We start from the raw sequence: 14,062 nt of genomic DNA, 5'->3' as shown, positions 1-14,062 counted from the left end.
GATATGCCTTGATAGGACCAATCTAAAGTTATGGTCTTGACTGTTCATTTTAAAAATAGGGAAGCTATGATACTCATTTAATTAATAACCTAATTGTATAAATTAATCTAATGATCATACAGATGTTATCCGAACATTAAAAATGTTTTTGAAGATTTAAATTAAGAGAAGAAAAAAGTTATCTTGTGAAAGAGCACATGTACAAGTTAAAAAAATTATAAAATAAAAGGCAGAAAAAAGCATGAGAAGTGAAGATACTAAGGAGTGAGAAACCAAAATAGGAGAAGATAATCATTAAATAGATAGGGATGAGGGGTATGAAAATACTAAGTAGTTGTTAATTGAGTAGATATAGGGTATTGTAGAGTGTATAAAACTAAAGAACGTAGGGGAGATAAACATGAATAAAGAGTTATGTAAGTTGCACATTTTATTATAATTTTATTTTATGACTGGTTATGAAAAGATCTTCATTTTAAAGTATGGATTGGATTATAAGCACCCAATAAGAATCTTATCTATAGGAAGATGATGAAACTATGAAGCCTTTTAATAAAGGTGGTAACAGAAACAGAGGGAGATGAATTGGGAGTAGCACAAACATATAAAGGAAAAGAGAGTAGAACTTGTGCTCAATCAACAAAAAGAAAAGAAAAGAAAATATGCATCACTGAACTAAGAAAAGGGGATACTTCTATAGGTGATCAAACTAAGATCAGAACTTCAATTTAATACAGGGAAGGGGAAGTTCCTTCTTAGTGACTCATGAGAATTATTACATGGAATATTGGGGGTGTAAAGGTCACTAAGATGTGATGCTTATTTTCATCCAAAATACAAATAATAATTCTTCAAGAAACCAAATGGGTAACTAATAGACAAACTAGTTTATGAAATGGATACGAGGGTGGATATTATAAATGGTGGAACAAAAATGGAGAATTGGGAGGACTTGGAGTTCTCTAGAGTTCAAGAGATGTGGCATATAAAAAATTAGCTAGTCACAAACTCATAGATTTGTCTCATTAAGAATTTTAGTAGCACTCTACATTTAATGTTGATTAATAACACCCTTGAGGAATAATCATAATCATAATGCTATTATATGAAGATATTTTAATGCAGTATCACATGTCTCAAATCCATCAAAAAACATTAGATGTCTCAGAACATACTAGAGGAATAACTAAATAATTCCTAGCATTAATAGATTTTAGGAATATAATAAACCATAATAATTTTGTAGAAATTTACACTAAAAATGGAATTTAAACCTTGAATAGTAGAATTTCAATCTTCAAAAATATTTCTCAAACAAATAAGACAGATTCTTTTTGGTGAGAATTTGATTAGGCTACATACAATGTAAAATTAACAATAATCTACAATTGACGTTTAGAGAAATTCCTTCTTTAGTTTCAAATTAGTAGGGAAGTGAAACACAATAAATACACCTTTTAAATTTTAAAATATGTTCTTGAAGGAAGAAATTTTTGTTAAATAATTAAAAATATCGTAGTGGAAATAATGTTTTATGGGTTCAAAAGTAATTTGCTTCATGTATGGGTTAAAGAAAATCAAAGGAAAGATTCAGATAGGGAATGATTTGGGAATATGTTTGAGCCTAAAGAAACATAGAAGAATAAAATTAATGATTTTTTTGATGGAGATCTTCTAGGAATTATTTTTAGCTACCTGATAGGGGAGCACAAGCCTTACAACTGAACCTCTTCAGCTAAGAGCCAAGGACTAAGGGGTATCCATTTTTCCAAATTCGCCAGGGGCAATGATCCTAACCTCGCCCGTTTTCAATATTGGAGCCATGTGCTCAATGAGACTTGATCCTTGGTAGGCTCTTTAAGAACCATTCAACTTCACTGGTAGACCAAGGGCCCACTGACGAAAATGAAAGTTTAAATAACTAAGTGATGAAAAAAGTGATGGATCAAGAAAAACATATAAAAAGAAAAATAATTATTAAGAAAATATGAAGATATTTTATCCAAAGTAGAATTATTTTGGAGGTGAGTATCTAGAAAAATTTGGTATGAAGAAGGAGGCAAAAGAAAATAAAATCTTTCACAAAAGCTCAAAATTAAAAACGATTGCACATATAGGATCACTAATCTATAAAGAGCACATGGTGGAGAGAGCTTATAAGATCCAAATAAATAGCTAAACAAGCGATTATATTTTGCCAAAAGTATACTCAACAAATAGGATGGCTGAGATCAAGAGACCAAAGAAAATAATAATTTTTAACATTCAAAAGATAATTACAAGGGAAGACAACATCATGCTAGAAGAATAATTAACAAATATAAATTTGAAATAGTTGTAAAATATATGTGTCTAGACAAAGCCGTTTTCCTATCCTTAATTCTCTATCTATGCATGCATCTCCTTTTTAATTATCCTAGAACGGAAATGAATCACATTCTTGTGTCCACACCCTGACTTAGTGTGTATTTCCATGCACTTGACTGATAACCCAATTATCATACTTCCAAATAAATTTGGTGTCCCACTTGAGATCAATATTGTTAAAAGAAGTTTAAAAGCCCATTGTATAATGTGTTTCTCTATGTTTGTATGTTTTCAAATATTTAAATTAATTTTACATTTATCATAATCTCTTAGTCAATATGTCTATGCCTTCAACTTATTCTCATTTTACTTTTCATCTCATTTAAAAAATTTCATATGATTACTTTAAAAATAAGAAATGATTGTTATAAAAAAGTGTAATTTGATAGTGCTTTATAGAATTGTATTTTGAATCTCATGTAGATTAATTTATTGTATTCAAGGAACTCTAGTAGAGGGAAACTTAGTTGAAATATAATGTGATATACTATGGTAAAAATTTGAACTTGTGGGGTATTTAAAAATTTAAAATTTTTAAGAAATCATCATTTAAGAATTATGTGCATGTATTCATTAATTAAAGGGCATTAAATTAATGATAATTGAAGACAAACACCAATTGAATATGGCTATTTCAACATGAACCAAAGAAAAATATTGATGTCATCCTCAATGAAAAAAAATACTAATATAGGTATATAGGAGATCAAATTATTCATTTGCTTGAATGATAGATTTTTACTTATGCTAGAAGAACTTTTGTACTATTTTCTAAATATTTTAATTTTTATCAAAGATTTCAAATAGTTGTTTCTAAAATTTTACCTAAAAATTTCTAATGATTTTACCAAAAACAAAATAAAAATATTTAAATTCTCTAATATTCTCTCTAAATAATTTTCTATATTTAATAAATATTTTCTATTGTTTTCTAAACTTTCTAAACTTTCTAACTATTATAATATATTCTCTATTTTCTACCTTTTCTAATATTTTCTATATAATTTTATACTATTTTCTCTAAATAATGTTTAAAATTTCAATATTTTTCATTTAAGGATACGAGTCTCCTAGCCTACTCAAATTTTGGTGATGATTTTTTTAATATTGGATATGCGTTTTGAAATTTTAGAGTAGATGGTACAGATGGGAGGCCTAGTGGACAAGGAACATGAAACCTATGCGAACTAAAAACTTTACTTGAATCTTGTTGCTTCACTCGATTCAATATTCTATGAAGATAATTGATAACATTATTCTATAAGCATCCATTGGAGCTTGAAAGGCATCAAGATGAATTCTAAAATGTAAAACATGATAGCAAAGATTCAGGGTAGAATAGAGCAGATAAACAATATTACATTTATTGATTGTTCTCCTCAAAATGAATTACATTTCTGTTATTTATAATCTCTTCACACCATCAATAGTGGGTTATACAATGTTTTAATAAGGATAAATTGAATATCTATCTAAAGTTTTAATTATACAAATCATCGTAACTACTATATGACTAATATCGAGGGAATGTGCAGAGTGATATAAGTGTTGTTCAGATTTAATTGACCACATACAAGAAGGAGAAAAACTAATGCATATCAATTTTCTTTGAAATTATTTGGTAGTGAGAAATAAAATATGAAAAACAAAAAATTGGACTTTAAATATTACACAAAAAATGGATGATCTGACAATATGGTTAACACAAAAAGTTGAGTCTACTTTGTGAAAATGATATTTGGAATGATGAATTGAGAAAATTAAAGAACTGCAATTCATAATTAGTAGACTATTTGAAATTGTTTAGAAATGAGAGACATGAATATTATGTCAAATTGGGAATCTTGAGAAAGAAATGAAAAAGGTTAAAAAGGAAAATGTTGAGTTAAATGACAACTTAAAATTGTATGATACAATTAAGAAAAAGAATGAAGATTTGGGTAATAAGGTAAAGATTTTGGAAAAAGATAATAAGATCTTGAAACCAAAGCCATCAGTTTGAGTTGCCTCTTGTAACAGAAAATATTTTTTTTTGTTCTGTTGATCTAGAAGTTTTAGATGGTGCACCTAACATTTTTTAAAGTAAGGGTGAAGCTAAAGATAAGTCTACAAGTATTCATGATGACAATAAAAGTTATATATATATATATATAACTTTTATTGTCATCATGAATACTTGTAGACATACATACATACATACATACATACATACATACGTACATACATACATACATACATACATTGGTTTGAGATTGCGCATAAAATAGGATTTGAAAGAAGAGGATTTTTAAAGTGCATGAAGGCATGAAAGAGATCATCCAATCCATTTAGTGGAAAAAATTTACATGCCTAGGATTTGGTAAACATCAAACATCTTATGTTTGCAGTGTTGTAGGTTTAGACAAATTAGTTCAAAGAAAGGAATGTAGTACATATTCATATTTTAATAGAGAAGGGCATAAAGAAGAAGAAATATTGGGATCTTCACCCTTTTAATGTTTGTGGTATTAAGAGTCATAGTTGAAAATTATCTTGGAATAAAGATTACATTGGATTATCTATGAAAAGTTATATATGGGTTTGCTATGGATAGATCAATGGATCATGCTGGCATAAGGTGACAAAGATGTTGAAAAGGTTTATTAAACCTAAATGTTAGAATGTTAGAAGAGAGAGTGGTGGGTCAAGGTTAAATTTTTTGATTGAAGTAGTTGATGACTACTTATTTTGGTTGACACATGGAAGTGTCATGAGTATTCTTTATATTAGAGAAAGAAATGAGAAGACTAAGGCTTGTGATCTCTCATGAAAGAGAGAAATAAGTAAGAAAATAGTTTAATTAGATTTGATGTAGTATGTTTATCTATAAGACTTTAGAAATTTGAAGTTGCAGTTTGAGTTGTAGGAGTTAAGTATGAGTGTCTAGAGATGAAATTGTGAGTCTTAGCATTAAGGGGAAGTGTTGATAATTTGATGCTAATCTATGCATATTTTAGTTCTCACTGCTCAAGTTTTTTAATGCAAATTCACCTCTACTCTAGACAATTATAAGTAGAGTTTGAAGATATTAGAATCACACTTGGGATATGTTGGAAGATAAGGTTAATCTCATTACTCTTTGATTCAGAAACATTTTTTAGTAAAAACTAAACTTTTTTTAACTAGAATTTTAAAGCATAATGATTCCTATCCACTAGATAACCTAATGAGCGCAATAAAACTAACTCAAATCTTATGATATAAAAGCTTCTAGAGACATTTCTATCTTTAAAATAAACATCTTTGCAAATCTACTTAGAGATTTTTTAAAATGTCCACTGCTTGATTTGCATTATATATTTGATCACGATCTATGTAACGGTCTTAGGAAATTGAGTATATGGTTTATTGTCTAATATGTGCCTTGGATAATCCTTTATAGGTTTCTTTGAGTTATAATTCACTCTCGCACTCTCTATACATTGGTTGGAAATATTTCTTATGTCTTGTTTTAATTCATCTTTATGGTTTAGTTTTAATATAATTCGAATAAGCCATTGTACATTATGTCTCCTAGTTGAGGGAAGGTAGTTGTAGTCACTACTATAAGAGATTTACATGATGTCACACTACTCCTTACTTGTTTGTCCCTATTGTATATATGCATATGTATTGTATCTTGTCAGTCGATAATGCAAGTGTATGCAAGTACAAGACATTGACTATATCTGACTACACAAGTGTGAGTATGCCTGAAAATCATTAAATAAGTTGTTGATAAAATAGAGATGGAACCATGATCCATACAGAAATCCTTATATCCTTTTTAAGTCTAATAAGAGGTCAGTCATTTAGTCTCACGATTATTTTTTGTATGATTTATTTTGATGTTATGATCAGTAGATGTTGGTTGTAAAATTTTTATGTGTTCATAATTTGGATATTTCATTTTCATGAAAATTATCTATAATTTAGGAGTAGTATGTTTATATGGGAGTATATGGGTACACACATATATTTTTGTATAAATATGCATAGATACATTATTACTAGATTTAGTTTTAAATGTATGTTAAAAATTGTATGTGAGGGAGTTTAAGCAGTACACTTTGATAATAAAAAAAAATTCAATATGATATTACATTAAAGAAATTAAAACATGCAAAATTAAATTAATAAGTATTTGAAAGAGGAGTAAATTCCCTAACATACAAAGGCTGGTTATAAAATACATTCAACTAGCAAAAGGTGTATGTAATACATGCATTATCTGTGTGGAAGTATATGAGACAAGGAAATAAATATAGTAATGAGCATAAAGAAATATACTCAAAAGAAGTAGAAATGGTATTTACATCATTTTTGTACTATTTATCAATTATGTTTCCATAAAATAGCCTTAATATATCTCTAATATGCCTAAATAACTTGTAAAATTGTAATTAATTACATAAAGTAATGCAATTTCAGATTGTGGAATTATTTTTATTTTGAAATCTATTCGAGAACATATATTTGTGGTGTAAAATGTAAATATGAAGGGGAAGAATTTCTCAAAGGTATTTTTATGGAGAAAAATGAATGGCATACTGTGTGAGTGAGGGTTTTAAGTATAATTCTTTAATGATTTGTAAGTTTCTTCCCATTTGGAGAGAGAGTTATATGTGAGATTTTCAAGGCCCGATGATAGAGAGATTTATTTTTGTACAGTTTATTCTTCTTCTACCATGGAGACATAAATTGGAAAGGTTTGGATGATGCATTTTAAGTTGGGTTTATTTTTCTCTCTTTTTTTCTTTACTCCTGATTTTTTGAATCTTCGTAGGACTTGAGGCAAGCACTGAACTTATTGAATGCATTATTTATCTGTATAAACCTTATTATTTACTCTCAAGATCATGTATTATATTTTCACATTTAACTCGTATTGTTATTTAAAGGTTTTGAGTTCTTTTTGTGAAAACATACATTTATTTTCTATGGTATTTAGCCACTAGTTTTTGGAGATATTTTATGTTACTTTAGAGGGTTGCTGGTAACTATAGGCATGAAATATTATATTATGATACCATCCATATGTTCTTACCTATTCTTTCTCCTACACACTATGTATTTTAATTATAAGTTTTAGAATTATATATACTTGATTTAGGGGTTTATAACCAACTTGACCTCTTACTTGGCTTTTCATGCTTCCAATTATTGGTCAAGGTTCTTAATTTAATCATGGATCACATGCCTATGTACAAGGGGTATATATATATATATTTCTATTGCTGAAGGTGATTATCATTTATACTTTAATCATTTGACTAACATTAAGTAGTCATAATTTATTATTCATTTATTAATAATAATTTATTTATTTGACATATACTCTTTAAAATATATTATTATATTAACTTATAAGACTATTCTTATATCAATATACTGATATATATTATGTTGTATTAGATTAATATTTAATAACATACTTTATTATATATTCATTCATTATTATATCAATAGTTAATAATAATATATAAATTAAGATAATTTATTATCTTTATTATTTAAATAAGATCCAATATATTATGTGATATGACTGTTTATTATTTATATTTAAACTTTTTATTCATTAAGTTGTACCTTGGCGGGGATATTGTAGTCCTTCCCACTCAAATATTGTTTGTCCTCAAGCAAAAATCATTTATACTTGTCTTAGAGAGTTGGCAAACAAAGCATATAATTGGATGTGTGAAGATACATAATATGCATAAACACATGGAGTTTATAGTAAAAACACGTGAGCAAATGAAGACACAAAGCAAACACAAAGTAAACAAATAAGTGCATGAAGACATAAAGCAGACACAATGTAGACACATAAATGCATGACACGATGTAGACACATAAATGCATGAATACGCAAAGTAGACATTATCTAGACAGAGAGTATAAATGTTAAACTTTGTTAGATACATTTGAAATAAGAAAAGGTGGAGGAAATATTTTACCAACTTTGACTGTGAATGTCATTCTCCTTCCCTCTCTATTCAGAAATGTTTTAATAGGTATTGTAATATTTTTGTACTTCATAAAAGTCTATCACTTTTCCCATTTGCTAAGGTTATTCTTAAGATGGTAGAATTACTTTGCAAAGGTCGCATGAGAAAAACTACAAGAGACATCCCTCAAGACCTAACCCAAGTGTTGAAATGATTTATCATATGTCTAAAATTAATTTGCCTCTCCCTTCCACAAACTCCCTACCCTAAGAAACCTTATTGTAATGATCCCTTTTTGGACCACACTTGAATTAATCTAGTATTCCCCTTGTTATTCATAATGTTTCAAGAAATCTTATTTCATTAAGCTTCATGGATTTCCCCATTACTAAGGCTATTCTTAAAATGGTAGATTTATCATGCAAAGATCATGTGAAATAAACTACAAGCGACATCCCTAGTATTGGGATAATCCATCAATTGCCCAAAATTACTCTGCCTCTCTCTTCCAAAAATTCCCTGCCTTAAGATAATTCAATAGTAGGTGGGAGACAAGATCTAAAGTCTATAAATATAGCTATTCAATTGTAATGATTCCTTTTTATATACTTGACCTATTATTAAATATTTTATATGTTAAGGCTATTTGTGTTACAGAATAATTAAATATATTAGATTATAATTCAATTGAACTTATTTAATTCGATTTCTTATGCAAAAATCCCATTACTTTCTCTAATTACCAAGGTCATTCTTAGATGATATATTTACTATGCGAAGGTTGCAAGAAACAAAACTACATGTAGTGTCCCTCAAGGCCTAACCCTAGTATTGGGATACTCTACCATGCGCTTGGAATTATTCCACCTTTACCTTCCACAAACTCCCTATCTAAAAATACCATGATGCGGAGTAAGAGATAAAATTTTCCTTACTTAGATAATGCCGGAGTTAAGGGTTAATTTAGTTTCATTTATTAAATTACCTGCACTCCCTTCTTAAGATTTCACTTTATGCACACACATTTCTATTTAATAATTAAATATTAATTATTAAATGTCTTTTAACTCTTAGGGTTTCCTTTTTAAATTTTACAATCTTCTTCTATAAGGATTGATCAATTGTAAATTTCATTTTATTCTTCTCAGTTTGATAATATAATTTTCCATATTTTCAGAGCAAAACTCTTGCCCATTCTTTGTGATAGATAATTAGAGAGAGGTTTACGGTTTAGAGAGATGTAGTTTAGGAGTTAGAGAGATACATAGGGTTAAATGTTTGAGATCTAGAAAGAGAGACAGTAGGTCAGGGTTAGGAGAGATGAAGTTATGTAAGTTAGAGAGTGTGAGAGAGAAACAAGTTTAGGGATTATCAAGTTAGAGATAGGTTTAGGGTTTAGAGAGATGGGGTTTAGGAGTTAGAGAGAGACAAAGAGTTAAAAGTTTAGGGTTTAGGTTGACATATTTGAATTTAAGGTTCAATATAGGAGTTAGAGTCTAATTTGGTTCAATGTGACAATTTAGGTAGAGTTTGATTAGGTTTGATGTTGTGGTTTAATTACCTTCAATGTTAAGTTCCACTCTTGCCTATAATTTATAAGGTTCAATATTAAAGTTTTTATTAGAATTTAATTGTTTCACTATAAGAGGTAGAGTCTGATTTAGTTCAATCTGATGGCTCTAGTTACCAGTTTCATTTGCTTCAATGATAGAGTCTTACTTATACTAGAAAACTTTTCTACTATTATCTAGAATTTTTTTATTTTTATCAAATATTTCAAACAATAGTTTCTAAACTTTTACCTAACAATTTCTTATGATTTTTAGCAAATACAAAAAAAAAAAAAAATTTAATTCTCTAATATCCTCTCTAAATAATTTTCTATATTTAATAAATATTTTCTACCGTTTTCTAAACTTTCTAATTGTTCTAATATTTTCTATATTTTCTACCTTTTCTAATATTTTCTATATAATTTTCTACTATTTTCTCTAAATAATGTTTTACAATTTATCTATTTTTTCTAACAATGTCTAAACTTTACGAAATTTCAATATTTTTTCTAAGTTATCTAATATTACACTATTTAAAAATTAATACACTGGTTAAAAACATAGATGCATAATAATAAAAATATTTGAATTGTTTAAAGCCGTAAAATGTTAAAAAACACATTAAAAGCCGTATATTTACCTAGGGAAATGTAAAATAAAACTTAAGACATATTAAAAAATTGGTAAAAATTACTGACGTACTTGATTTGATTGAATTACTCCTACAGCCCTTCCCACTTCGCGATTCCAGGAAACTTGTTTCATAAAAAAGAGCTGCAGATTAGATATTTTGCATCTTATATAATCTTTTGTGTTTTGGCTAAAATTAATTTTTCCATTTCGGCCGGAACACCACTTAGGTGGATATGCCATGTGGCATATGCTCATAGCCATGTGGATTCTTTCAAAATTGTTTGGACCGAATGGTGTCCGGTCGGATTTGGTCCCACCGGATCTTCAAAGTTAGCCCGAAAGCTGACACAGATCCATGTATGTGTATATGTATATCTATATGTATGAGTATATGCATATCTATATATATATTTGTACATACATATATATATGTATGTTTATATATATGTATGTATGTATCTATATTTTTGTATATACATTGTTCACTTGTGTATATATACATATACATATATGTACATATATATATGTATATGTATATATATATGTATATGTATGTATATGTATATATATGTATATATATGTATATGTATATATATATATGTATATATATATATATGTGTATATATATATATATATATATATGTATGTATGTATATATGTATATATGTATGTATATCAATATGGATGTGTACATACATATCTATATGTATGTCACAAATGAGGTTGCAAGCTTTTGGTTTTAACCATGGATGAAACTTAGTAGTTAAGCGCATGCAGGCTAGAGTAGTACTAGGATGGGTGACCTCCCGGGAAATCTTTATGCTTCACCGCTATGACCATCACCTAGATCCAATGAGTGTTAAGTGTTCCATTTATTCTCATGAGATATGGATTCATATTGAATCGCCACTCATGAAATGAGGGTCAATGAGTTTGACTCAAAATCACACAATTAAATCTTGATAGCAATATCACAATTTGACTTGCTGTGGAAATTATCTCCTACTTATCAATTAATGAGCTTAACGGGATTTCTAATGAATGGTTCATAAGGCACAATAGTTGGTGAAGGTTTTTCAAATGGGGTTGCAAGCTTTGGGTTTAACCCGGGAGGAAACTCTGCAGTTAAGTGCGCTAAGGATGGAGTAGTACTAAGATGGGTGACCTCTCAGGAAGTCCTAGATCCAATGAGTGTTAAGTGTTCCATTTATTCTCATGAGAGATGGATTCATGTTGAATCACTACTAATGAAACATGGTTCAATGAGTTTGATTCAAAATCATACAGTTAAATCCTGATAGCAATATCACAATTTGACTTGTGGAAATTATCTCCTACTTATTAACTCCATAATTCTAGAAAAAGTTCTCAATAATAAATGTAAGTGTGCTGGATAAAGTTTAATACAAACAAGATCATAAGAAGGTGGCTATAATATTACCTGTTTATCTAATTTTCCAATAGGAAAACTTAAGAAATTATTATGGAATCATTCATGAAACTTGTACGAAATGGCCTTTGTATCAAAAAACATATTATTCATGAAAAAATAAATTGATTTAAAAAATGTCAAAAGATAATACCTTCTCAAACCAAATGAATAAATTCAATATCTTGAAAATTTGATTACATTTGATTAGATCTATCCATAGGATAATGAGGTTGAGACTGTCATGTTGTTGTGCTGGTTACTACATAGCTCAAAAGGAATTAGTGTATAACTATTAGTAATTTGATATCCCACAGGAACAAAAATATGCTAAAAATTCATAATTTACTTTACATTGTAATTCAATATGTTTATGCATGCATTATTTTAAAGTTAAAAGTTTTATTGGTTAGAGATTAGTACTTCTAATTCACCCCCTCAGAAGTATACATTTCCCATTTGTATTTCCAACAGTATATGTATGTGTATATACATATCTATATGTATGTGTTTGTGTATATACATATCCATATGTATGTGTTTGAATATTTAGTGAAAAAAAAACCAAGTTAAATTATAAAGATTTATAATTACATGGGAGACAGGATCACTTAGTACATTCGGAAATGAATGAAAACAACCGACGGTGCAGAAGAGTAACAGGGAAACTCGGAAACAGAGCAAAGGGGAGAGGATAACGAAAGCGCAAGAAGCATTCCAAGTTGAATTAAAATGAGAGAGAGAGGGAAAGAGACAGAGAAGAGGAGGAGGATAACGAATGCTCAGAGAGAGTCGCACTTGGTGGGCTTGAAAGAGAGCGTGTTGTGAGCGTCGTTGTAGAGGATGTGGAAATTTTGCTGCTGTATGTTGCCGAAGATGGAAGGAATGTTCCCCGAGGGCACGCCCAACATTGCGAGGCAGGAAAGGTCTTGAGACACCTGAATGAAGAAGTTGTCCGCTGGGAGCTCGTAATCCACGGCGCCCTTGAAGTTGAAGGTGAGGGTCGGCAGGGCGAGGTCCTTAGTGGACGATGTCCCGTAGCAGAGATCCAAGCCTGTGGAAGAGCCGTCTACAGGAGCGAGGTGAATGGCGGACTGGATGGCTGTCTTGAGAGGAGAGTAGGCAGCCTCGTCCAGAATGGTCACTGTGGTTCCGGAATCGATGATCATACCTCCGCTGCCGTCCGGCTGCAGATCAAAAGTTCCGGGAGGAATATCTACGGCCTTACCATTGAGGGTGATCCCTGTGACAGGGATGTACCAGAAAGTGGGAATGACGCTGCTCTTAATGAGCGACAAAGTCTTGCCTCCGCTCAAGGAAGCGCCCTCCCCGAAAAAGAGAGGGCTGGTCTGCGAAGAAGAGTCGGCGATGGACAAGAGACAGTAGGAGAACATGTTCTCTGCTTTGGAACCGAGCTGTGAGATGAGAGAGAGACCACCTCTTCCCAGTCCCACGAGACCGCCGCCCTGAGAGAATCCCTGCCCTTCGTTGTCATGCCCGCATCCAAATGCAACGCCTTTAACCTTGCTGCTCCCAATTGACAGTGTCTCCGAAGCCAGGTCACCGCTGGTGAAGGAGCCATCGCCGTACTGATACATAAAGGTACAATCTGGACTGCATCCCGTCTGTGTACTCCCCAATGCGTCACAAAGAGAATCGCCGCAGGGAATTGTGGAGAAAGTGGAGGACTTGGAGGGGTCGAATATTGGCGTGGGCTGAGAGAAGCACTCCTGGCAAGGCTTGCACTGAGTCCAAATCAGATCACTCCCCGTGTCCACAATCGCCTCAAAGCTCACAGACGGCGTTCCCACACCAACGCTCATCAGAAATTCTCCATCCCCGACTTGAACCGGCGTTTCAGCGTCCAATTCACCTCTTATGTGCGCCTCTATCTTCTTCATTCTTCCCTTACTTCGATCCACAGCCGAACGAATTCGCGCAGCGAAGCTCAACTCTCCCTCTGATCTGCGCGTCATGTTCACCCTTACTTTGACATTCTCATCGCTGCTGGACTTGGGCCAAGCACTAAATAGTCTGTCCGAAGAACATGATATCATTGGAATAGCCAAGCATATCAAGACCACAAAACCCAACACCTTTGAACAGTACCCCAT

At 31.0% G+C, this 14,062-nt stretch overlaps 1 pseudogene; it reads right to left on the bottom strand.

The window, feature by feature from the left end:
- Nucleotides 1–12,730: 12,730 nt before the first annotated feature.
- On the bottom strand, nt 12,731–14,062 carry LOC149568602 (aspartic proteinase nepenthesin-2 pseudogene; annotated as a pseudogene).

The sequence above is a fragment of the Cupressus sempervirens genome, chromosome 3 (assembly GCF_028749045.1).
Source record: "Cupressus sempervirens isolate cs-2001-9-10 chromosome 3, ASM2874904v1, whole genome shotgun sequence".
Lineage (NCBI taxonomy): Eukaryota > Viridiplantae > Streptophyta > Pinopsida > Cupressales > Cupressaceae > Cupressus > Cupressus sempervirens.
Note: the sequence above shows the minus strand (reverse complement) of the source record. Positions and strands in the feature narration are given on the sequence as shown.